The following is a 27,466-nucleotide window of genomic DNA, read 5'->3' on the forward strand; positions in this document are numbered from 1 at the left end:
ACATCAAGATCACAAACCACTGCAGACAGTAGTTTTTTTTTTTTGTTTAGTCTAAAAAAAGACAACATCTGCTGCTCTGAAAAAAAAAGTCAGATGTATTAAATGCTTTTACTCTGTCTTTATTTATCTATCCTCCTGTTAGGTGTAATTAACGCATCCTGGGACTCATGATAGAATGTCTGTGAAAACAAAGTGAACACTGAATATTAGAAAAAATATTGTTTAACCTTGTTAACACATTTTTCTTTTCGCTTGAAGTTGCAACTCACAAGAGTCGCGTTTTGTTTTGGGCTATAAGGCAACATGTTTGGTGCTGGGTGTTGATTACTATCATGTGTTTGCATTACTCTTCTCCAGAGATGAGCTGCCAATCCAACAGGAAACTTTTCTTTTTCACCAATAACATGACAGATTACAGTTAAAACTCCAGTTAGACTGACATTAGACTGTCCTATGAAAAATAATTTTAGCTCTTTGTCTCAAAATTAAATCTATAATAACTAAAGTTGTGGATCTATACTCTGGTGGTGATCCTATTCCATTAAAAAATCAAGCTCAACGATTCACAGATCGAATCACAATTTAATGTGTTTTTACAGTTCCTATGTTTCTTTTTACTGGATGTATGAAAATTGAAATATGTATTAAATGACCATCATTTATGAGGAAATGATATCAGAAAAACTTGGGATATGCGATTTTAGTGATCAATATTACGATGACAATATAACTCGTTATACATAAACAAATGGCAAAACAACCAAAAACATATTTTCCATATTAAAGCAATTGATTAAAGATTAAACTCCAAATGACCCTCGTCTACATAGGTGGCGAGCATCTAAAATAAAAGGGCTCCATCCGATTGGTCAGCAGCATGAAGGCATCCATCTGATTGGTCAAATGCATAAAGGGATTTATTTGATTTGTTAAATACTTCAAGCTGCCATAAGATTGTTTTAGCATATTTAAGGTAACCATGTATTGCAATTTTCGCTATCTTTGCGATTATGCCAATTGCAAAGCTTGAAATAGCAATGACGATAAATTTGAGATCTATTGTGCAGGCCTAATCATTTATTTAGGACAAAATTGATAAGGTACAGAAATTTAGAGAGAAATAAATGGTATTTGTCGTTTCAAGAAATTCCACACCAAAAATTTTTTTGGTCAACTTCCTGATTAACTTTAGCAGTAAACAAATAATAAAAAAACAAAACATTCATAATAAATGAATTAAAAAAAGGAACAACTAGAAAACACTCATTCCTTTCATCTGACATGACAATTTTTTTACAAACTATTTTTTTCTTTTCATTTTTAGTGTAATAATCAAATAATTCCCACAACTTCTGGTGCATGTCTTTAGATTTAAAGACACATTTAGGGACGACCTTTCCACCATGCTAACAGTCAGTCACATGACATCACATTTTTGTAATAATTTTAAATTCACATTTATCACACTTTTATTCAAATTTCAGACTATTTAACTCTTTAACCGTAAATTCTTTACCGTTGAAGCGATCACTGTGAATCAGCTGATTCTGCAGTGGAGAAAAGCGGCTTCATCATCACTTCATCATCACTTCTTACGTTGGATATCATTTCAAAGTGATATCCAATGGGTATCCGATGGGTACGACAGGTATGAAAAGATGCTTTTCTCTGCTACAGAATGATAATCATAACCCTAACTATGTTATAATATAGGTTATATGAATAAAATTGAATTGAATTGAACTAAACTTCAATTTCATTGTTTTCCAACTACAATTAAACTCGATAGTTTTACTTTGAAAATGAGAAGCTTCCCTGAGACTTTATTTTGAAGATTTGTTTACTTCCTGTGACGGTAGCACTGCATACTTGCCTAGTTTTCAGTTTATAAACTTAAAATCCAACAATATTCCACATTTTAGAGCAATAATTACATCGTGCCTGAATCGGGTTTTTAATACACAAATATTCATGTTCTAATTTTCCAGAGCAGATCATGAGTATCCGAGTACTTGGATCACAGCTAGGATATGGCCAAAACATAAAATCAGATTTTTGTGATCTCAAATTCGATTTTTTTAACATTTTATTTTAATCAGGTTTTTTTCTACCTCCTTTTACTTCTTTTAACAAAATTACAAATGACAGAATGTGTTCAACAAAAACTATTTTATTTTAACATCTTAACTTTGGAACGTGCTTGATCTCAAATTTCTACCAAATATAAGCTGTAAAAATGTTTATAGATCATTCCAGCAGATGTTTAGTGAGCTACTGCTAGCTTAATTAGCTTGTGAAGAGAAGTGCTTCTCGTGCTCGACTGAATATCTGTTAAGTGTTGAAATAAATTTGTCCCACTACTAGCTACAACTTTCAAACAGTTTTAGCTGCGGATGGTTTGATGCTCCAAGTTTAAAGGCACAGCTCCATTGATCAACATTTTATTTTACTCACCAGCAAAGAAAACGATGGGTGTTATTAAAAAAAAAACATGTTATGTTAAACGCATAGAGAGAGAAAGTCACAACATGATGATAACGTCAGATAAAAACAACAGTTTTAAGTGACTTAGATTTCTAATCTGTCTTTGCTCTCTGCTGTTGGCATTTTCACACGGTCTATACAGTGATTTATTTTCTATCACAAATGAGTTGTTCCTTCTTTTTAGCACAGCTAAAAGCCCCCGTGTACCCCCATGAGCAGAGGGTGTCTGTCCATCATTTCTTTTAAGAAAATCAAATTGCATTAAAGTCATTTATAAATAGGATGAACACATCTTTATTGTAATCTAGCTAGTAAACCCAAATTAAAACATACTGAGAAAAAAGGACAGATTTACCAGAGGACTGCAGACTGATAGAAAGGCACTTTTTACCTAATTCTACTTCCAGGTGAAGAAAAACATCCTAAAAACCTTGTATTTTGGATTCTTGTCATGGTGACATTGACAGTAAAGATAGAGCACTCTCAGGAGGGGAGACTATTTCTGGCTCAACCCTAGTTCTGTAATGTTAAATACTGCCAATTAAGTTTTCTCACAGTCAATTCATGAAGTTATTGTACTTAGAAAATACAGTTTTTAAATATTTAGACGGAGAACATGTTATTCAGAAATAGGTTTAGATGTGTGTGTTGTAAACCAGAGACCCCGGGCACCTAAAAGAAACCATCTTCGAACCTTTCGAAAGAAAATTTAACAGTGAATAGGAATCTGAAAATATGTCTTAAATATGTTTTAATTTGTGCTGGCCATAAACATTCAAATCTGAAAGTCAGTACAAGCCAAATCCAGTTGCTGCAGGTCTTTTTATTTTTTTTGTTTTCATGAAAAATGGCAGGATTGTCCTCAGCTACACTGTTTACCCAAGAACAAATGAGCACACAGCATTAGAGTACAAACCCGCCACCAGCGGTGACGCCAAGACCCTGTTGTGTTTCTCATCCATATTCAGTTCCCCTGAATCGGGAAGGAAACATATGGTTGGTACTTATGCTACCCACCCCCCCGTACAAGAAACAAATTCAGAATTGGATTTAGCCCCTCAACTCCCCACTGACCACAGCGACTCACACAATTACCATGCTGGAAATGCCGCACACACCGAAACACATTTGGTGTAATCCAATTAGAACACAGCTAGAGTCGATGCTAGTGTGTTGCAGGATGGATATCAGGTGGTTCAGTTGAATTTTCAAACACAAATAATGGAAATACTTAAAAGCCATCTTTACTGCTTCGCTGCGATGCTGTCTGTGCAGACTACTGTAAAACATAAACTTCACACAATGTGTAGGGAAATGTGTGTTTGGTTGATTGCTTGCTGTAATGGAGGGGAGAGTTTGGGAGAGTTTGATCATTTTTGACAGTTATTGTGGATTTTGAGCAGTTGAGTGGAGTTTGGGTTTCCCAGCTCTCTCTGCCCTCTCTGTTGACTCATGTTTTGTGCTTTTGTGAACATGAGCGCTGCTACTGTGGTTTGAATGTGTCTGTTTCAAGAATTGTTGTGCTATGTCCAACTAGGTTGAATAGAGTATTGTTCAGTAGGGAAACTTTAATTTGATGTTCTGAAAACGTAGTTGCATGGTTTGAAGACAGCCTAAGTTTGCTTTCCCAGCTGACGACCAGGTTCCAATTAGTGGGAGAAGTCAGAGAAAAGTGGGCATTCAACACAGAATACTAAGAATACTGCTCATAGAGCACTATTGGTTTGTACTATTTGGTTTGTTTGATAATACTGCTGATGGCTTTGCCAAGACAATCTGGAACAGACTGCACAGCCAATCCCTTGTTTTCATAGCAACCAGAGTTGTTGGTCATAAGAAAATCGATTTAAGTTGTTTGGATTTCTCTCCAGAAAAGAAGATAGTTCATACATACTCAGAAGTTGCAGACTTTTTTGCGGACCAATTGAGTTTTCTGATCAAAAAGCGGCGCTTATGTTGTGGTCACATGCCACACGATTTCTGGAGTCAAGGCCCAACAGAATGATTCTTTGCTGTAACCCGGTTCACCTTTTGTGGTCTCGCTGTTTCACGGATTATTAAGTGCAGTTTTGCAAGCATTTTGTCTTAACTGCACATTGTGTTCTGCGTCCTGATTGGCTAAAGACTGTTATCAGTCAATCTTCTCTGTGCCATGTCTTCTGTTTGGAATGTGTTCTGCTTGATAAATGTTCAACTTTGATTGTGAGCAGATCTTTGTTTTCATTCTATATTATTTTACTATGAAGGTTTTGAAATTTGAGAGTTTAAACAAGAGAAACAAATTGGCAAAATGTTAATCTGTTGAGAAAAGTGTACAAAGTGTATAGTGAGAAGTTTTACGGCCTTAAAACATCTATAGTAATAGTAAAAAAAAAAGTAAAGATGACTACTTCCCAGATTTCACCTATCCCAGGTTATTTTCTGAGCCCTCCTGATGAGGGACCACGTTTATTTTGGATAATTTAATGGTTAATTTCCCAGCTTCCAGTGTGTACTGAACAGGGTTCACTAGTGCTGTTGGGGCAAACTGTCCATCAAACACATGTTCTTCTAAAGTTTAGAATGCTGAGGGCATCAGTGCAGCTGTGGCATTGTCAGTATTTGGGCTTCAGTCCAAAGTTTAATGAATTTTTGTTTTTTTTGGCATGAACACACCTGATAATTTCCTCTAGAAGTGTGTTTTTGGGTCTTCCCTTGGGCCTTGTCCTGGAGGGAGGTGCCCAAAAGAGATTCCCCAGCCACATAAACGGTGGCTCTACTCTGAGCTCCTCCCAGAGGACCGGACTCCTCACGCCATCCTTAAGGGAACTCCCATCAGCCTGTGGGGGAGAGCTTAGATTTTTGGGCTTCTTCTTCACTAATTAATACAACAACTGCATCTTTGAAACATGCATGAAAGAATTATTAACAAATCATCAACCTGGTTTCATTAAACCTCTATAAAAAAAATCGTGGAAGTGAAAAAGTAAAAGTTGCTTTTGTTAAAAAGTCAAATTCTACATGCAGGTGCAGGTACCCCCCCCCCCCCACACACACACACCTCTCCATAAAATTGCATAAAATAAAAATCCAACCTAGCCAGCTCCATCGTGTCCTAATTTTAAAAAAAGCATACGTCCACAAGCAAAAGTGTCGCCGTTTCAAAGAAAAGCAAAAAATACCATTTATGTCTGATAAAGTACGTTTGTGAAGTAGATTTAGCAGAAGTGTCTTTGTTTTTTGAGGGAATGTTTCATCCGTCTGTGATAAATGTAACTGCATTAATGCTATCTGAAAATTAGATAGTTAATGGGTGCAAAAATAAATTATATTAGAAAAAAAAATCACTTAATAAATTGCCACGCAGATCACAAGTTTATACTCCAAATACAGATTTACTGTAAAAAGTCTTACTTTGTTCTACCCTTTTTATAAGAAATTGTTATTGTTTAAAATAATAATTTATTTTGTTGTCTCATCATAACATATCACCATTTTTCATTTTTCTGGACTTTTATTTACCGATATACAGTGTGGCCTGTAGGATCAGCCGAAAATAAATAAACTGAAGTCTAACAGAATATTTTGGCTTTGTCCAAACAAATCTTTAAAACATCCGTGTCCATAAACTGCTCATTTTTTACGTTGATATGACAGCTTCTGAGCCTTTAAATACTATAAAATGGTTTCATCACAGAAAAAAAGAGCTAAAGTACTTTTTTTTTTGCACATCTTTTTACCTGCACTGTCTGTAAATAACTCTTTAAGTTATACCACCTTATTGTGTCCATTTATGTCACATTTTTTTGTCTTTTATATTATTCTTATTCTTTTTTTTCTTATGTTTACAACGCTGTCATTTGCTACGGTAACGACACATTTCCCACATGCAGGATCAATAAAGTAATTCTGATTCTGATTCTAAAAATGTTTTGGTCAGTCTGAGGTTTTCTTATCTAAAATAAAGACTATTTTCCAGTATATGATGTTTTTAAAATTGAACTGTATTTTGAAAAAGCCAAAAAGGGCAGAAATACAAAATACTCTAGTCAATTAATCCAGATTTATTTGCAATAATCAATTATTCTATAGGAGAGTTTGCATTAAAGCACCTGGAAATGATTTTCTTTACACAAGAAGTACAATGCCAGCAAATATGCTCCGTATCACCGTTTTGATAAAAATAAAGAAATGTCATTTTATGACCCCACAGATCATTTAACTCCAAAGTTCAATACCCTTCTGGGTGATAAAAACCACACTTCCTTCCTGCCATAAAAGTCACTGTGGAGCTTTGGTGAAAAAGTTGAGCTGAGGTTTCCTCGCGGTACATCACCTGTTTTATTGATACGCCTGTTTGGGTCCATTTCATACCTGCATAGAAGTGCTGATGAAAGGGGTCCGGTTTCTCCCCACCGGCTGTCTTTGTGTGTCTGTGTGTGCGTGCAGAAGCAGGTATTAGCCCTGACAGATCGCACTGTTAATTGCTAATTGTGTTTCTCATTAGGCGCAAGGGTGACAGGTGTTGTTAGAGTGTTGTGAGTTCTTTCGGCACTCTCCCATGAATTGAGCCTGCTCCCCCGTGCACCGCATTGACGATCCGTTCACTAATGGTTCCCTGGAGAACTCCCATCAGCCCCTGGGCTCCATGCAGCAAGGGCTTGGCTTTAGATACTGTGTAGCAGCAACAGCCGCATGGGGAGGTCTCACCGCATTTCTCTTTGTCAACTTGAACTTCCTGTTATCTCATTATATACAGTACTATAACTGAATTTTCTTTTATTTAATAAAACACTAAAGTAGATAAAAGTTTGTAAATAAAGACAGTTGTGGACACACTCTATTGATCCTTTTTATGTGGTATGTGGAGGTTGAAAAGCTCCTTTTGACACATTCAATTAAATGTAAGAACCTAAGGTCTCTCCAGTGCTTTGTTTGCTTCAGTTTAAAATACACACAATGTGCTCAAATTAACATTTACTTCCATGTTTCAAGACTAAGAAGACTGTAATGTAGTGCACTTAAAATGTCTTTCATTCATGTTTAAACAGGTCAGAAACTCGACATCTAAATTGTGTACTCCTGTAAGACAATGAAATATGAAAATGAGTGCTGTTTCATTGCATGAGGTAATTGTGCCTTAAACCTTCAGCGAGGACACAGATTGTGTTGCTGAAGTCTAATATGTGTTTTGAGGAAGGACAATGGCCTCATTTTTTTGTTTAGTCCCTTATGACTACATGCACATTTGCAAGCAGCATAAATATTTTTACACTCATCTGTGGGGAAAAATGCTGCTGCTTTAGTGAAACGGTGATTTCCTTAGATGATTCATCTCAGAGTAACAGAAAAACTTCCCATTACTTTTTAAAGTTTTTTTTTAAATTATTATTTTCTTCAGACTCTTTATTGAGGAAAATCAGGGGACAAAAGTGAAGTTATTCAATGCAGTTTGTGCTGTCAGTTAATTCAACTTTTTTTTTTTAATTAAAGACAGCAATGAAAATTGTGTTTTTTGGTGTTTTTAACAAGTTGTAGCATTTTTCTCTTGATAGAGGACCTATAGAAAGAAAATTCAAATTAAAACTGTGTTTCTTACCTCCTGGTTGTGAGAGGCTGCTAGCGGGAGGGCTGATGGGATATTAGCGCTGGCTTATTCCGCATCAACGATCCCACTCGCAAGTCAGAGGCAACTTCCTGATCAACTCCTGCTGCTCTGCAGAAACTATGTCCTAGAAAACGACACAAGTTTTTTGATTTTGGCTAAAAACGTTATAATCATAATTAATAGACCACTTGGAACGCTTGGAAAATAGATTATTACTGTGGCATTTTAACCATTTTCTTTAGAAACTTCGTAAAAAACTTCAACACATATGTTACCATGTGATATTTATTCTGAAAATATGATGTCAGCGCGTTGCTTTATATTTGAAGGTTAAACTTAAAGAAGGGGTGTTTGTAATAGAATCTCCTGCTGTGCGGATTGATTGTTTTGTTGACTGGTAATTATTACTGCACGGACCCTTGTGTACCTGCTTGGCATGCAGCTTTTCTTTTGTTGAACATTGTTGTCACCGGCTACTAATTACAACCCAAAGATTAGGCCTCAGGATGGCCAACTGTGAGTGACACGTGTCCCTATGGCTTCACCTGCCCGTCCCTCATCGCTGCCATTAACTCAGCGTTGGCTCCACTTAGCAGCCATTACTTGTCTGGGTATTAACGTCGAGCAGACTCACCGTGATAGTCAGATAAGTGCTTGTCACAGCACCCATGTGGATGTTCATTGTCGCAGACCCTGTGGGGTTTTCTGCAGCTCAGAGTGCTAATAATAATAATTACCCCTCTGAAGGCAGTTGGGTCCCTGGTGGTGCAGCCATGTTTGCAGTCAACACTGGTTGAGTTCCCCGAGCGCTGATGAGGCTTTGCTTTAGGGAAGGTTCACTTTTATCTAGGTGAGTGTTTGTTTGTTAGTTAGACATCAGATAACAGTAATATGTTGGGATATCATATCCAACCAAATTTATATCTATGGCAGGGCGGTACGATAAATGGAACAGTGTGGTAGATTTTATTTTTTTTAAGTGTTCTAAAGACAGTAACTAAACATTGATAATAGTTTAGTTACATGACCATTTGATTGAATTGGACCAAGTGGAAGCCAGACTTTAATCTTTGCTGTTGTCATAATTCGTGCAGAATGGCAGAATGGCTTAAATGGTGTCCTTTTTCTTTTTTTTTTTTTTTTTTTAGCATTTTACTTCCTTCTTAGAGGGCCCAAAGTGCTTTACAGTCACAGTCCCATTCACACACCAACCCACGCACTGATGGTGACTCCACTTCCGACAACCTACAACCATCAGGGGCAATGTGGGGTTCAGTGTCTTGCCCAAGGACACTTTGACGCATGGGTACGTAGGATATTAAATAGGCCTGCACAATATACCACAGATTTATCTTTATCGCAATATCAAGCAGTGCAATATCCATATCGGAAAAGTCAGCAAAAATCGCAATAAATGGTTACCTTAAATGTGCTTAAACAAACCTTGAAGCATTTCACGAATCAAATAAATCCATTTATGCATTTGACCAATTAGATGGACCCTTTCACTTTGTTGACCAATTAGATGGAAAGGCAAGGCAAGTTTATTTGTATAGCACAATTCGTACACAAAGTAATTCAAGGTGCTTCACAAAACAGAAAAATGCATTAAAATCACAATACATAATAGAAATAATCAACGTAAAATTTACTTTAAAAGAAAAAAAAAAATTGAAAATTGATTTAAAAATAAAGTAAGGAAAGAAAAGTGCAGATAGGACCTTTCAGTCATATACACGGCTAAACAGAAATGTTTTAAGTCTAGATTTGAACATGAACACAGAAGAGGCCTGTCTTATGACTTCAGGGAGGCTGTTCCAGATTTTAGCTGCAGAATATTGAAACGCTGTTTCCCCTTGTTTAGTTCTGACTCTGGGAATCAACAGGAGGCCGGCCCCTGAGGTCCTCAGAGTACGAGATGGTTCATATGGCACTAACATGTCAGAGATGTACTTTGGTGCTCGGCCATGGAGAGACTTGGACACAAGCAGAGCTGCTTTGAAGTCTATTCTTTGAGGTACAGGGAGCCAGTGCAGAGACCTGAGCACAGGACTAATGTGATCATACTTCCTGGTTCTGGTCAGGACTGTTTTACAGCTCGTTTGGAGAGGCCGGTGAGCAGGCCGTTACAGTAGTCTAACCTGCTGGAGACAAATGCATGAATAAGTATCTCCAGGTCTGGCTTTGACACTATGTTTTTGATTTTGGCAATGTTTTTCAGATGGTAAAATGCCGCTGATGTTACTGACTTGATATGGCTGTTAAAGTTCAGGTCAGAGTCCATGATTACCCCATAGATTTCTGACTTGATTTGAGGGTTTTAGAGACAGAGAATGAAAGTAGCTGCAGACACTATCTCTTTGTTTCTGTGGGCCAAAAATAATAACTTCGGTCTTGTTTGAGTTTAGCTGGAGAAAGTTGTTCTGCATCCACGCACTGATCTGTTTGAGGCAGTGGCTGAGTGAATCCACCGGCCCATATTCACCTGTTGTCAGTGACACATAGATCTGAGGATCATCTGCATAGTTGTGATAAGATATGTTATTACTGCGTATTAACTGCCCTAGTGGCAGTATGTAGAGGTTGAACAGAAGGGGTCCCAGGATCGATCCCTGGGGCACACCACAAGTCAAGGCCATGTGAAAGATGGACCCTTTCACGTTGTTGACCAATCAGATGAGCCCTTTTATGTTAGATGTTTCCTCCTACGTCAACGAGAGTCATTTGGAGTATAATTTTTAACCTGTTGCAATGAAATGGTAATGATGTTTTTGGTTGTTTTGCTATTTGTTTATATACCGCAAATTATATCGTTATCGCAATATTGATCACTAATATCGTATATCGCAAGTTTTGCTCATATCATGCAGCCCTAATATTAAATGATATTTTGTTAAACCAAGCAAAAGGAGGGATAAAGACCCCCTAACAGACCCCTGTCAATCAAAGGGGCCACGCCTTAGTTAATACTTGAATTCATTGTTATAGTTTAAAAAAAGTCATGAGGGATTGGAAAACTCCTGATAATGTTTTTCTCATCATTCCTATTGTGCATCAATAGGGGCAGTTTTTTTGATTAGCAGATGGGTAAAGCCATGAGTGGACTCAGCAAAACTCTCACTTTACTTTGTCCCACCCAACATTTGGGGTTTTTGAGGGTAAACTCCTCTTAAGAAGTGCAACTTCATTTTGAGCTTCAGAATCCTTTTGGTGACCTCGGAGATCATCAGTCTAGTTCCTAAACGCTTCTGCTCAAACTTAAAATCTTAATAATTTTCTTTGAAAACTGAAAATAAATGCAAAATAAGGTGAATTCATCCAATAAGTTTTATCGTAGAGCAGGAAAAGTCTTTATAAAAAATTAGACAAAGAAAATTCTTCATGTCATCACAGCGGTTAGAAATCAGAGTAACATGTTTCTGCATTAAAATTGTAAGAAATAAGCTTGAAACTCAGCAGTCAAGATCAGTGCTTTAAGATTCATATGTGGTGTTTTGTAGCTATACTTGAAACCTACAAAAAGCAGTAAGAAAGAAGATCTATTCATGTGATGATGTCAAAAATGTTTGACTACCTCCTACTGGTTGTTGTATATTTAAAATATAATATGTGTTTTACTATTCAATCCCATCTTTAGTCATTTCATGCGGTTTTAGTCTGTAAAATCCGTCATTTTTTTTCTTCCAATCTTTTGATCTTGGAAATTTATTTTCTTCCTTCTTTTCGTGTCTTCCTTTTTCAGTTACATTAACTACCACACAATTGACAAAAACAAACACACCAAATGCACACAAATGTCTCCCGCCAAACCAGCCCCCAGCTGGTTGTGAGTTTCTGTCTCTGGGGCTCTTTTTATTTTCCAGCACACGCTGCAGAAACGTCCAGTGCCAATTAGCTGATTATCTACGTGAACAAGTTCACCAACAACGTTTGCACTTGATGACTGAGCAGGGGGTTTGAATAAGAAGATGAGGGAAACTTCCTCAGAAAACAAACAACTTTATTTCAAATGATCTCTCTAAATTTACTGCCAATAGTGAACATTAATGCTTTTTTCTTTCTGCAGGTAAATTAATCATCAGATTCTGCAGTCATTTGTTGTTTCTTTAAATTAATCATAAAATTTAGAAATAGCGCACCAGGTAACTAGGTAGCTGATGTTTAGTCAAGAATGAACGCCATTAATTTGAACATCTAATTACAAAACAACCAAAAAAAAAGCGTTTTTAACATCCTTTTTATTCCTTCTCACAGATCTTTTAATCATCTCTTTATTAAAAAAAAAAAGTCAAAGGTTATATCGTGTTTCTTAAAGGATTTAATTCTTTTGTAACAAAAACTAAATTAAAAATGTGAAATTTGAGTTGTAATAAATTTACAACAGCCAATTTACCATAACATCATAATTAATACAGGAAATAAGGAAATAAAAACATTTTCTCTTTTGAAAGGTGTGGCATTTTTCTTATGAAAGAAAATAAATGTATGAAGAAATCATTTCATTTTTTGCATTTCTAAGTATTTTTCTTTTTAAATCGCTGTCAATCAAACTGATGCAAAAGATGCTCAGTTTGATCCGCGCCGTTGTGACATCACAGCTGCCAAAGAGCTGCTCCGCCCAGCATGCACAAGCTCAGGGCCAGGAGGAGAAAAGATTCCGCATTGTTGCATTATCTGCACGTATGTTAGGTACAACCAAGCCTGGAATTTGTTGTTTGCCACACACATTTCAAACTAAACTTAAAGTCCCTAATGTGTTCTCCGCACTTGTGTTCTCTCTCTGACCGAGTTTGAAGGCTTGCTGTCCCACATTAACCAGAGAGGGTACAAATAAAAACACAAATTAAATCAGAGAACCTTTTTTTATTATTACCTCGATAAAAAACATAAGAAATATATCATAAAGTCCAGGAGGCCCGAGCCTCCCTGGAGCGGCATAGTGATCGTGATCGCTCCAGCCCGTTTAAATCGACAGATCCACTCTGATATTGTGTTATTAGCCTCAAAGTATTTTTTAGAACCTGACTTCCTCCTCTTTCCGGTTGTTTGGCAGTTTGACTTAGATGCTGGAATTGGGTTGCTTTTCCAGCCCGATCATATCTGGAAACGGCGGCGCTGACATCGATCCTCACATGATCGCGGCTGTCGGCCCAACAAAGGTTCACCTCCCTCTTAGCAAGCCGTCGTGTTGCAGCGGCTGGCGTGAACGCAGCACTCGCATGATGGGATGTGACAGCAGGTCCCTGAGCAAGGCTGCAGTGTCCACACGCATCTTTGTCCCTGTCATGCATGCAGCAAAGAGTCAGTGCAGCATCAGGAGCAGGGCTCCACTCACGTGTGTGCGTGCTAAGTGCTTGATGTTTTATGAATTAAGCAAACCTGACGTGCATATTATGCACACTAATATAACAATAATCCTGAAACACTCCACCAGGCAACTTGTCTGTAAATAATTTACCAGAATGACAGAACATGATTTGACTTTTGCTCATTCCAGCTGTGCAAATATCAGGACTTTCTGCCTTATGGTGTTTTAGTTATCGTGGGACTTAACAAGAAGAAGGTTTAAAGGTGATGCTGAGGATGTGGGAGGGCAACTCCTGCTACTGCTCTGATAAATGACCGTAGGCTACGTTCACACTGCAGGGCTTAATGCTCAATTCAGATTTCTTTTAAAAATCCAATTACAGTATTATTATTTTTTTTGCAAGGCTGTTCACATTTCCAATTAAATGCGAACTTTTATGATCTACTGTGTGAACGTGAAATGACCCAGAAGTGCGCAGAAGTGTACTCAATGGTGAACGACGTCACTTTTTATTTGCGGATGAAGCTAACGTTAACAATGGTTGTCAACAACGCTGGGCTTATCCCCCAAAATGCAGTCCAGCTCTTCGTAAAATGGACAGGTGATACGTTGACGGACACTTCGTTTGCTCCAGTCTTTAACCTCCTTGTATTTGGCTCGAAGGCTTTATTTTTCCTCTGGCATTGGAGCCGGGATCTTCTGTACCCAAGCTCTGCCATTTCGCTGTAAATGTTTTTAAAAAACCGCCCGGTTGCGATAAGAGCCCTGGAGTTTGGCCTGAATAGAGCTGTCACCCCAAACATGAATCAAATCGGTGACCGTGCTTCCCTTCCACTGACTGGTCTTAGCAGCATCGTCCGCCATGGTTGTTGTTTATGTTGTAGTTCCCGCCTACTTTAACGCAGAATGATGATGTTTGGAACGTAACAATGAGTACGGGTCGGATTCATGTGGCCTGGCCGGTCCGACGGAGGTCGCATTTCAAAAGATCGGATACGCATCAGATTCAGGACCACATACCCACGTGGTCTGGGTTGCATTTGAAAAGATCAGATACAGGTCGCATAGGGGCAAAAAAATCGGAAATGGGTCGTTTCAGCCCGCGGTGTGAACGTAGCCTAAAGTCTCCATTAACACAAGAAAAAGTTTGCGAAATTAGTCGCTTCTTTTAAATGAAGTCACCGAGATATCGAGCGATTACGAAATACAGCCCAGTCTGAGTTCACAGTCTGAGAATCCTTGTGGTCGACTCGGCTCAGCAGTGAACCAAGCAGCTCCATGTATCTGCTTTAACCCTGTTGGTTCTGCTTTCTTCACTTTAATTGTCTGTGAGGAGTTAAAATAAAGTTGCACCCCGGTTGTCACTGACATGCACACAAAGTCTAAAAATGGGACCCAGTGCTTCCCTGCTGGACACTCAGCATGAAGATGCTGGATCGGGGGGTTAAACCACCAAATGGTTCTGGAGCATGGCTGTGTCTGCAGCTCACCGCTCCCACAGGCGAGGGGTCAAATGGGGATAACGAATTCCACACACCTTTGGTGCGTGACAACTAATGGGACTTAAACGTTTGTGTTGTTTGAACTGTTTGTACAACATCACATGTTCGTTCATGGGTAATACAAGAAATTTGACTGTAAGACGACCTGGAAAATGCAATCAGAAAGACTAACAGAGACACTGGAGTTTACATTTAAGGGGAAAAAAGCTGATTTATACATGTAAATAAAAACAGGTAGTTTATTTACCTAGAGAAAAGAAAAGTTTTACAGTGTAGACATTTATCCACAATGGATGAGTCATCAAACGCGTTCATGTGGAAAATTGTTTGCGTGTTTCTTCTGTGTAAAAAAGTAAAAACAATCTATTCTCATTTGAAATCCCAACAAAATGTAATTTACATATTTGGATAGAGTTAGAATAGGGTTACATTTTAGATAAAATGATTCTATTTCTGATGTGTTTTGGATTAAAAACTAAACCTTTTGGTCATTTTAAACCTTTACATCCTACAACAGTGATTTTATTCTATTCTCAACATATCTTTTCATTTAAAGATCCTTCCAATGAAAACCCTATTTTGGGTGTTTTTAACGTGTATTTACAGCATTTTTCTCATGATGGAGGACACAAAAAAAAAAAAAGATTGAAACGGCATATCTGAGTGTTTCTTTAAGAAATGCCGTTTGAAAAAGCTCTGCTCCATTCTGATCGGGCCTTGTTTACAACACTTCATCCCCTGGGTGTCCTCCTCCCGGGCGGGGACAGCTGGCCCCTGCCTTGCTCCTTCCTGGACCAACCTTGGGGCGGGTGTGTGGCTGCCTGGAGCGCGGGGCGGGTCTCCCTTAGGGGGTTCTGGCTCGTACCTAGGGTTGAGGCGGGGGGATGCCCAGAACTCTTGGGTGGTGATGAGGTGCTCGTCTGGGGCTGTGGGCGCTCTTCTGGGGCGGGGCCCCACGTGGCGACGGGGCTGCTCTCCCGGTTGACCTGGAGCTGCACTCTCTGTCCCCCCATGCCACCTTGCTCTCTGGCTCTGGGGGCCCCCGTGGCGGTCCTGCTGGCCCTGGCCTGGGTGGCGGATGTGATCACCCGGGGGGCGGTTGTTCTCTATCTGCTGCTGTGCGGGTGTTGCGGGGGTTCTGGCTGCCGTTGCTGCTGTGGCGGGGTTCTTGGTGTGGGGATGACTGGACACTCCCCCTCCTTCTTTTTACATTCCACCATCCATTTTAGAAGAACATAAAAACTCACCTGAGCACAGGTGCTAACTCACATTTGCACAAATACTTTCGTGATTGAATGAAATATTTCACAGTAGTTGAATTGTTTACATGTTGACGTTGACATTTTTGGAGCCAACAGGTATGTTTATACCTTTGAGTGTGTGTGGACAGGCCCCGCCCTTCCCCCTTTTTCCCCCCTTTCCTTTTCCGGCCAGTTCCAACACCAAAGATTTTCAAATATGATTCAAATTAATAAAGTTTGGCCTCGATTCCAAAAGGGGTTTATTCAGACAAACCTCTGGTTTGTATGAAGATTAAAAACCCCTGTTGTTAAAGTAAAATATGTCCAACATAAGAGGCCCTCAGCTCTCATCTGCCTGCCCAGCTGTTGGACAGGACAAGTAAAAATAAAAATAGATCCATGAATGAATAAATCCATGTTTGCCTCGTCTGAGCTGGAATCTGGATCTAACCTGTACGAATGAATAGTCCTGATATTCAAGCTCGCCATTTTTGTCGCACTGTTAATGTTAGGTTGGGGACGTGAGGTGCTGTTAGCTAGCAGGACAGAGAGTGAGTGAAGGGATTATGGGATATTGGCAGAGGCTTACTTCTGCACCAAAAGTTCTGCCCACAATTCGGAAGAAAACTTCATATAAACGTCTGCTGCTCTGCAGCAACTAGAGAACAATTTTTTGTTTTCAATTTCGGCTAAAAATGGCGTCATCATATTGAAAGACCACTTTGAAAAAATAGATCAAAAGACGACCAGAGTGAGAGTTTAAGGGCTAACATTACCACTCATGATTTTTTTGTTTTTATTATATTTTTGATTTGAAATGGTTTATTTCAAGCAATCAAGGTAGCAATCAGTGTTTTTCTCCATGTATTTTAAATCCCACAGTCTTTAGCTTTACATTAAAAAAATTATTTAGACCTATGATAAATTAGTTATTTTACACTTTTTGAAATCCTGACCTAAAAAAAAAAAGCTTTAAGTTAGTTCGTAGCAAACTCATGCAGAACAATACGGATTTTTATCATTTGATTGATTAATTAATTAATTGATTTATTTCAAGCATTGTAGTCAAAGCAATAATACAGATTTATCACACTGATAAAAAAAATTAAGACATTGCTGTTAAGTCGTTGCTGTTAAAAAATCTGTAGTTTTGTGACAAGGATGGATTAAAATACATGTAAAAAATATATGCAAATAAATTCTGAAAAACAGGCTCCGTAGTTCTAAAGATGCCGGAAAAAGAATTAAATAAATATATTTACAAATAACATCCACTTTTAAAGATGCTGCGATTATGTATATGATGTTAAGTACTATATTTGAAACTAGCCTAGTGAATGAAATTCTATTTTCTTTTTTGTTATTTAAAAGACAATTTATGTTCAGTAAGGAAGGAAAATGTGTGAAAATGTCTCAAATAAACCTCTAATCTTTTAATAACAGGAAATGCAGACGCTTGTTTTCCAGAGGTTTCTCTGGTGTTTTCTGAATGAACAGAAATATTCTCTTAACTGCTGGTTTTCTCCAAAGCAGCCACACAGATGTATATATAAAATATGTCTTAAACTAGTTCTTTTGATTCCTCATCTTTTGTTTTGATCCGATATTTAGATACTGTTGACCATGTGACATGTGTTTACTCAGCTTCCTCCTCCTCCTCCTGCTGTAAACGACAGTCCACCTCCATCAGGGCTCTCTCCTTCTAGCAAACACTGTTTAAACAAGCCGGTAAACATGTCTGTCTTCATTCATTACTTTGCTTCTCATCATGATCAAGCCTCCCGATTTAATGAGGCAAATAGATATTTCTGCGTTGATTGTCTCGCTCTCCCACCAAGTATTAAGACTATTAAACGGACACATCTGTTTTTAATTAGGAGCTAAAGTCACCTCCGTGCTGCCTTCCATGTTAATGGACTCCGATTCCATCAAGGCTTCCTCAGCCTGCCGAACAATGCAGGGGCAGCGCGGTGCGGCGTAAACAAAGGCCTGCATGTGTGACCAGCAAACGAGGACGCCACGGAAACTCGGTCTGCAACAAGAGAAGGCTTTAAGAAAACATCTGAAATCACTCCTCCACAGGAGAACCCCAAACAGGTCCTGATGATTTAAATCTGCAGTCAGAGATCTTTTTAAGGCTCATCAGGAGAAAAGAGGGTCACGTTTAGATTTGCTGTGAAACGTTTTACACCTCTGTTACATACAGTAGCCCCTCATCAAGGGACGGGTTAACTCCACGCAGAGCAGACACTGATTTCTAAGGGCTTTTCTCCAGGACACTGTTGCTTGTTTGTATGGATTCCCTGTGGACCAGATCTGCAGCATGTCCCTTCACATGAAGACATGACGGAAGCTGCAGGCGTCAAACTCGAGGAGTCGCCTCCCAACAGCAGTAGACACGATCAGATCCACACTGCTGATCATCTCCAGTGAAAAAGACTTCCTTCGTGTCTTTGCTCCAGCTGCCATCTAGTGGTGGCACAAAAAGCCCAATCAAATGTATGCAACATTTCACTGACATTCATTTCATATGATATAGAAAAACGTTCCTTTGTTAAAAGAAAAAGTTGGTTTAATGAACACAATATTTAAAGTTGCTTCTAGGTCAGCAGCTGAAATATGCCGCTGTTTATCTTCTAAATAAAAAAACAGCAAAACCAAAAGATTTAAGCAGGTCAGGGCTTTATATAGAACAGTAAGTGCTGGGTGGACAGTTGATGTTTGCAGCTGCAGCACAGCATCACATCTTTCTGTAGATGCATGAATGTTCTCCTCTGCAACCAGCAGATGGCAGCAGAAGACTGCTTTTGAGACCGTCCTGGCCCAACCTCCCCCTCAGGTTTTCTTTAGGTACCAACACAAACAAAGCAGGAAGGATCTCAAGGAATATTTCACAGTTTCCTACACCTCTTCTGTTGCAGGTGATCTTACAAAATATGCACCTTATGTTGCCTTTCATTTATTTATTTTGCAATAAGAAGGTTGACATGAAATAGGAAATTCTGAATAGAAGAATTAAAACAAGGAATAAAAAGGTTTTTACTGTTGACTTTACACAGATTTTGTTTAGTCTTTATTTCTAATTCAAAAAAAGTTTGAAATATTTTACTTTTGGGACCATTTCTACTTTGACAACATTTAATTTGATTACAACATTTATTTTTAAATGTTCATTTGACGCTGATTTTGTCTTTATTTTTTAATCAAGAAATAGCTTAGAATAATATCTTTAGAAGACTGTATAAATGAATACAAAGGCTATTATTTACTGTTCAGTTTACAGATTTTGTCTATCATATTTAGAAAATGTTTAGAAAATATTCTTTTGGGCCATTGTAATTTTAATGACTATATTTTCATGGTCACTGCTCCTCTTTAAGCTTAATTAATGTCACTTAAAAAAAAAAAAAGATTTCTCGTACGCGTTTTCTGGCGAAGGGGCTTTTTTCCCCGATTGAAGACTATTAGAGGAGGTGCAGGTCTCTAGAGCAGGAGCTGAATTACAGGCTTGTTTGTTTGCTGAAGGCCGCTCCGCTGCATTAACTGTGAGTCTGGTCGTGGCTTCCTGTAACAAAATCCATTTATTGAACACAACTACTGCGGCTCATCTGGAATGTCCTACTGTTACGTTGGTTTCATTAAGTCTCCAAGCTCTACTGTAGAAGAAGGACGTGTAGGTTTTATTGATGTCTCTGACTTTAAGAATGACTCCATTGGAATTGGAATTGTTCCGAACGCCAGATGTTGTCATTTTGGAGCAAATATGAAAGAATCCAGGTCTAATTAGAAAAATCAAATGTGTCCTGTTCACATTGGTTACATTCGGGAACAGTTGAAGGCTGACTTTGAATTTAACTATTGAATTTCCTTCAGATATTTGGAGTAGTTTTCCGCAGAAGCGTGTTGCTTTCAATTCAAGAAAAAAATTGTGTTTTTTGCTGTAATTTTTATCTTGTTTTTCGTTCCAATGTTTTTGAAGAACTCCAAAGAGGCTGGGCTCTAACGTCATCCGCTCTTTAAAACTATAAGATGAGCTGCAATTAAAAATTGAAAAGCCACAAAGTGTCCGTGTCTTGAACACGATCCGTTTGGTTTCTGTGCTCGTCACGTCTGTTCGGATCTTCCTACTTAACATTACAGAGCAAAACGTTGGGGAAGTACTGGTTCTATTGACCAGAATGAACTGTTTATTTGTGTCTGTTGTGATGCAGAAAATGAGTTTAAAAACCAAAAAAAGTATGTTCTAAGCTTTGAGGTTTGCCGTGATTTTAACCATCAACGTCAAGGCAGGCAGGGACCGTCAATAAAGTGCACCAAAATACCCCAGACAAACAGTGTTTGAGTCATTTAAGTTGTAGACATCGCGTTGTTTTCTCGCTTTTGGACTACATCTGTTATAGTCCTGAAAGAGATAATCTCAAAGAAAAAAAGATATACTAAAAAGATTTTGGGGGGAAAAACAAATCATTAAAAATAATCTCAAAGAACCTAAAAATGACCACTTCAATTATTATCTCGAGTAAACAAAAACAAACCAAATCGTGTCCATGACACGGACACTTTTTGGCTTTTTACTTTTAATCCCAGTTCGTCTTATAGTTTTCATGAGCAGATGAGGTTAGAGTCCAGCCTTTTAGGAGTTCTCTGTTTTTGTAGTAAGAAAGTTACAACGAAAAACACACAAACTAAAAACCTGAAGGAAAAACACCCTCTATTTTATTATTGAATGCCATACACTTTCAGAGTTTTCTCTTCTTTTTTGCTATTTATTGTTTTGTTTTTTCTATTAGTCAGAGCTTGTCTTGGACAAAACCATTTACCAGAAACCCTGCTTACCCTGTAGTTCAAAAGTGGAATTGACCCAAACCTACATCCATGCATTCGCCCATACGTACAGCTTATGTCTGTTTGCTAACACTGTCCAGTGGACTTCCTTTTTTCTCCTCTTAACAAATGCATATTGTGTTCTACCCCCCACCCCCCTCTGATTCTTGAACAATGGATCATATCAATGACAGGAACCAGATGCTTTGACTATTCTGTTATCGTGTATCCCAGCGTTGATTGGCTCTCCGGCCTCTAATCAAATCAAAGGGGGGAAAAAAAAAATTTTTTAATGCCTTATTCCTCTTTGGTTACAGATGGATGTCATTCCTTCACAGTTACTGCTGCTGTGTCGTGACCCCAACTTCAGCTGCTCTGGCCAGTGTGCCTCTGAGCAGCACTGAACCAGCGACTGTCGCTGCCTGTATTCCGAGCTTTGTGCGAATAGAAAGACGGGGCTTTGTGGCGGGTATAGCCAGAATTTGCCTGGACAGCCGGTGTGAGGAAGCGACACCCTGACACTTGTGGCTTCAGTCCAACCAGAGCCACAGCGCTGGGTGGAGAAAACAAGGCTTCATTGTGCCACCCTCCAGACGGAGAAATGGTGTGGGCTGCAGGCTGACACGGTTCCCAAATGCGGGGCATTTCGCTGCACTTCCTTCCTGAAAATCACGCCTGCTCAGCCTTTTCATTTTCACAGGAAGAAGAAGAGAACAGCAAATCAGCTTTTCTGTTCGGGACATTAATACAAATTCTGCACAGGCCTGGTAATCCTCTTCACACCATTACATCAAATGCTTCAAGAACACAACATGTTCTAAAGATTCCGTGATGATTTAAATAAATAGACATTCACATATAGTTTTGATCATTTTTAGCTGTGTCTACACTTCTCCTTTCTTAATGTTATCTTAAATATGTGTACCTTATCCTGCTACTTGTCCGTGAGAACCATTTTTTCTACACTTTATCTACAATTTCAAGACATAATCTTCTCAATAGTGAAGACCTTGAGACCCTTAAGTTTCCTCCTAATGCCAGAACCCCAACCATCCGTACGGGCGGAAACAGCTTGTCTGCGGCGGGAAAAAATGTCAAATCTGTACGGGCCACGCAGGGGTCTCACACAAAATATCAAGGTCGTGGACCACTCAGTGGAAATACTCGTGCACATCTTTCTACCGGCATGCTGCGGGTGACAGGTCTTAGTGAACACTTATACAACACGTAAGGAAGAAGTAGGTGTGACGTCGTCATGTCATATCGATTTTTCATTTTTTCAACACCCCCCCCCCCCCCCCCCCCCCCCCCGTGTGCACTCCTTGCTGCACCCTGATTGTTAGACGTGAGGAAATAGGACAGTCAGAGTGTAGTTTGTGTGGTCGTCCTATCGGCATCCTACAGGCACTTAAGCATCACGTCTACACCCCACGCATGTGGAGCATTTGTGCACGGTCAGGAAGGAGCCAGTACTCACACCTCACTAACAACTAAAGTATGGCGTAAGGAAACCGTACAACAGCATCACCTGTGCGTCAGAAGTGCTTTATTTGCCTTATTTCATAACACAAGCACGACAGTGGTACGTTACATTTTAATGACGCCCCTTGCGGTGGCCGTATGAGCCTCAGGGGAACTGCGAGACTCATCTGCTCTGCTCTTAAGATGTAGCCGCTCCTTTAAATGACGATCCACATACCGGACAACCCAAAAACCCACAGCACTCTTACGGGTCAACCCCCATACAGCTGCATGTGACCAAGGCACTACGAGTTATTTAGTTAGTTAGTTTCATGAACAGGGTTACTTTTTCTAGGACACGCCTACGTTCAAAAGGCCGTTGTAAATGAGAGGATGGATAAACGATCCGTCTCCACATGACAAAAACAAGACGTGGCTGAAGGTTTACTTTCCAGCATACTTCTGCATATGCACATTAAACATATAACATTATTTTATGTGCGCCTCTCTGTGTCGGAATGGCCATGGCCTAACTTGGATAAACGTCTGTTGATCTGGCAGAAGAACCGCGGCGAAGCTCAGAACAATAAAACATTGTTGATAAATATTCATCCCTGATTTGATCGTTCCACAAGCGACCTCATCCGGTTCAGTGTCTGAACCCAGCTCTTTGTGTACGGACATAAAAGGCAGCCAGCATGCTGTAAAACAGAGTCCTGCTGTCTTCTTCTATTAAACATCTTCATACCTAACAGGGCGAATAGCTTTTTTTTCTTTCTTCCCAAAGAACTCCGATCTCTGGGTCCTAAAATGAGTCCTGAGTGTTTTTCCCTCACCCTTACCACAAAATACAAATCCTGAAAGTAAATGCATAAATATTCATGGTAACTAATTATAATCGATCAGGAATAACTCGAGCTGCAAATTGCGTAAATGTTTTGTTTGTGATTTATAACAAGACATCAATATTTTTTTAAATACAAATGTCACAATGACAAATTAATGTAATATTTGTTTTAGATAATTTAGATAATAGAAACCCTAATGCTAACTCTGTTAAAAACCAAAGATTCAAGAGTCACCCCCGCACAGGGGGCCCTCATAGCGATCCATGTGGTCCAGCCGGAGGGAGCAGAGATGAAGATGTTGAGCATCGAGAAGACTAGGAGTGACTCCATCAGGGGAACCGCTCACGCTAGATGTTTTGGGGATACAGGCAGGGAGGCAGACTGAGATGTTTTGGGCCCATTGAGAGGAGGAACAGTGATAATGATGATACCAGGAAAGAGGAAGACCAAAGAGGACATTCGAGGATGCAATTCAATTCAATTCAATTTTATTTGTATTGCCCAAAATCACAACAACAGTCGTCTCGATGGGCTTCGAAGTAAAACATGAAATCAAAAGGATCACGAATACAAAGAGTTCAATAGAAAAATACTAAAATGAACTAACAAACTGACTAAGCTATACTGGCATCCCTGCCCTTAGACCCCCCTTCGCGGTAAGGAAAAACTCCCAAAAAAACCGGATTCCGGAAAAAACGAAGAAACCTCAGGGGTGCCCACATGAAGGAGGGATCCTCCCCCAGGACGGACAGGCGATTTACCAGAAATCTTAGAGAAGAATTAACTTATCTAAATCTACAACTACATATATAAAAGTCCAGCAGACGAGCTTCATCCAGCCGTGGTTATCGGGACAGTCAAAGGCGCGAGTCGAGCCGGAGACGGGAACCACAGCCAGGTGTAGGAGCAGGAGCAGAGACGAGGTACTCGGTCAGGTACAGAGCAGAGACGAGCCAGAGATGAGCCAGAGGCAGGATCCACAGCCAGGTGTAGGAGCAGGAGCAAAGGCGAGGTAAACGGTCAGGAACTGGAGCACGGATGAGCCAACTGGAGTCTGGAAGCACTCCCACTCCCCAGGAGGGGAGAGGAAAAGAGGGACAATACATGAATCGCACTGTACCAAACAGAGGCATGGAGAACTAAATGATAAATTATGATCAAGAATAGAGGAGAGGAAGGGTAGAAGTAAAAAAGGAAAGAGGACAGAACCCCAGTGTACCATAGTTACCCCAGCTTCAACTTCTAGCAGCCTTTTAAAAGAAATAGTTATTAAGTTTAATTTAAACAAACTAACATTAAGTTAAATAATCTCTGAATACTAACTAGTCTGACAATAAGCCTGTCCAAAGAGGAATGAATGCAGAGGAGAGGATTAGGAGGAGGCAGCAGAAAGACAACTTACTTAATTACAGTAACTTTCCTTTATTGTACGGGATTTAATTATCGCTGGAGGTGTTTGGTTTTAGGCCCTCATCTGATATGTACATTAATAATGCATATGTAATTTGCTAATGAACTGTCTGCATACCTGAGTCATCATGTTGGACTTTTCCTTTTCTAGAAAAAAAAATGCTGTGATGTAAACCTGCAGCTTATCAGCAAAAACCCACAAAAACCCGTGACAATGTCTAAATCCTGCCTTCATTTCAGTCTCTGAGCATCAGTTCTCCTGTATATATTACATTCTAGATCTGGTTCAGATGTTGTCTCAGAGGTGAGACTTGCATCAAGATTGTTTTATTTCTATGTATTTTAGATTTATGTTTTTCAGCCAAGAAAAATGCTAATAACAAGAAAACAATTGTGTTTTCATGTGTGAATATTGAGTTAATTCCTAACTAGAAAAGGCCTTTTTTAAAAATCAGGTTTTCAAAAATATTTTTAATGAAATTTTTATTTTTGAATAAAATATAAAAAGAATGGGAATTAGGATTTTAGATGTTTCAAATGCAAGGTGCAATTAATAAAGTTAATCTCTAACTTGTTCAGAAATGTGTATATCTATTATTTTTATCACTAGCCACGGTGCAGCACGCCCGTCCGTGTACCACGTATCAACCCCCCCATCATTTAAAAACATCCGTCCATTCAAACCGACCACAATCTGCGTGTCAAATTCACGTCTTTGTTTGAACAATTGTCAAAGTTGCTGCTTGAAGTTTGTCCAAAAGTGTGTTAGCCCAAAGCTCTCGCCGCGTGTGGGAGGAGCCTCTGCCATTTCTCCACCTCGTTACGGAGGAAACGGATGCTTTAAAGTCGATACTGTAACTTCCTGTTGCAGTGCAGGACTTTTGACAGTCAAAGAAGCACAGGAACAGGCCGTCCATCCGTTTTGTGAACCCGTTTTGTCCGCGGGGCTGCAAAAGCCTGACCTGGCGATGGGGACAGACGTCCATTAAAATCAATGCTCCGATTTGATGAGATGAATGAGGGTTTGAAATGCTCTAATCACAGAGATGCTGTGCTGCAGCCGGGTTTGATTTTCTCATTAAACGATTCCTAAACACTTTTCTGTGAACTAATAATCTTTCAAATATTTCCCCTTTTCATTTAAGAAACGATCACAAAAACAGAACCTTCCCTTTGATGTGAATTTTGAATTGGTTCTGTAAAAGATCTTGAAAAATTACATTTGCAAGAGAGGAGAAACTTCGTCAACTGCAGCAACACTTTTTCCACCACACAGCGTTAACTTGCTGTAAGGATTACTAGTTTCCCAGGTTACCTTGATGCCAAACGCAGGGGTCACATTGACCGCTGTGATGGAAAACACAGCAGCACACAAATGACTGAACATGCATGAAGCCATAGAAATCACTGTAGGCAGTGAAAGCTCAGGATGTTTTCATTTGTACTCAACACAGTCTGCAAAAGAAAATATGCAAACATGAGGATTTACCTGCTGCTTTGCTGCTTTTTTACTGGGACAGGAAGTGTATGAACTTCTACTGTGGCGGCCGGGCTCATTGGAAGTCACACCTTTCAAAGTCAAAGGGACGTGAACTCATTAAACAGACGTAATGTTGGTTTTTGCTCTGCTTATGTGAACACTTGATTGTGGGTCATTTGGGATTTCATTGGGCTGTTATTAGCAATAGGCTGAAACACAAGCAGTTTAAATATGCAATTTTTTTGTAGGAAGGTGGTGTAGATTGCTGGAAAATAAAGACTATAAGTGATTTAATTTGGAGAAATAAAACGCAACACATCATGATGCACATTTCCAAGAATTCTTGCATGTAGAAGTGTCGATTTCTTTTTTTAAAGGGGTGTTTCAGAGGTTTGTACTCTTTCTTCAAACAGTAGCACAAGTATCCCATTTTTCCCTTATGGATGGCTTTGCCTTACAAGTCATTTCACAGCCGATCACAGATCAATAACCTTTGGGGGATCAAGTAAGGAGGAAGAAGGCAGCTCGGGGTAAAGGAGGGGGAGGAACGGGTCGATGTTTTGGCTGACCTTTCCTTAACATGGGATGGGATCTATAGGAGCTGACCGAGCTGGCTTCATCTCCGTGCGGCGGCAGCGGCCTCCCCAGGTCATCACAGCTTTGCCTTTGTTCAAACATTTCCTGCACAGCATCTCTTCCCTGCTGCAGCAAACACTCAGGACCAAACTCATTCAACTCCTCATTTTGCTGCAGAAAAAGCTCAAAACTGATCCTTTAAATTTAAAACCTGCCATTCTGTGAATGACGGTGGATTGTTTGATATGTTTAACCCTTAAACACTGGAAACATCTGCAGAAACGACAAAATAACACACGCACTTCACATGACCGTTGACGTGATCATGAATTCTGATGTTTCATTTCAGGCTTTGCATCGTTACTCAACACTTTACCAACCCATGTGGAGCATTGTACGTTAGAAATGTGTTGCGAGTGTGTAAAGCCCCTTTTCCATGCCACAGAATCAGCTGATTGGTGTCGATTGCGTACGCACTAGCTTCTACAATAAGCTGGAGTTACGTTAATAGTGTTAACGATTGAAGAGTTATGGTAGTCAGAACAATGTAAACAAAGAAACTAAACCATCCGGTTTAAAAAAATCATGTTTTTGGTGTTTTAACATCTTGTGGTGGCATTTTACTGATGGAGGAAATTTATAAAGAAAATTGAGCTCAAACTTGCATTTTTGAGTATTTCTTTATTCAAATCGTGTGACTGAGCAGCAGACGACAAGCCTCCCCTCTCAGCTCCATTCTGATGCA

General features: G+C 39.4%; 1 protein-coding gene across 4 annotated transcripts in view; it reads left to right on the forward strand.

Moving 5' to 3' along the window:
* Positions 1 to 27,466, forward strand: part of rftn1b (raftlin, lipid raft linker 1b) — a 263,821-nt gene that overhangs the window by 28,508 nt on the left and 207,847 nt on the right. The window lies entirely within an intron of this gene.

This window comes from Oryzias latipes, chromosome 16 (assembly GCF_053564925.1).
Source record: "Oryzias latipes strain Hd-rR chromosome 16, Olatipes_Hd-rR_3.1".
Lineage (NCBI taxonomy): Eukaryota > Metazoa > Chordata > Actinopteri > Beloniformes > Adrianichthyidae > Oryzias > Oryzias latipes.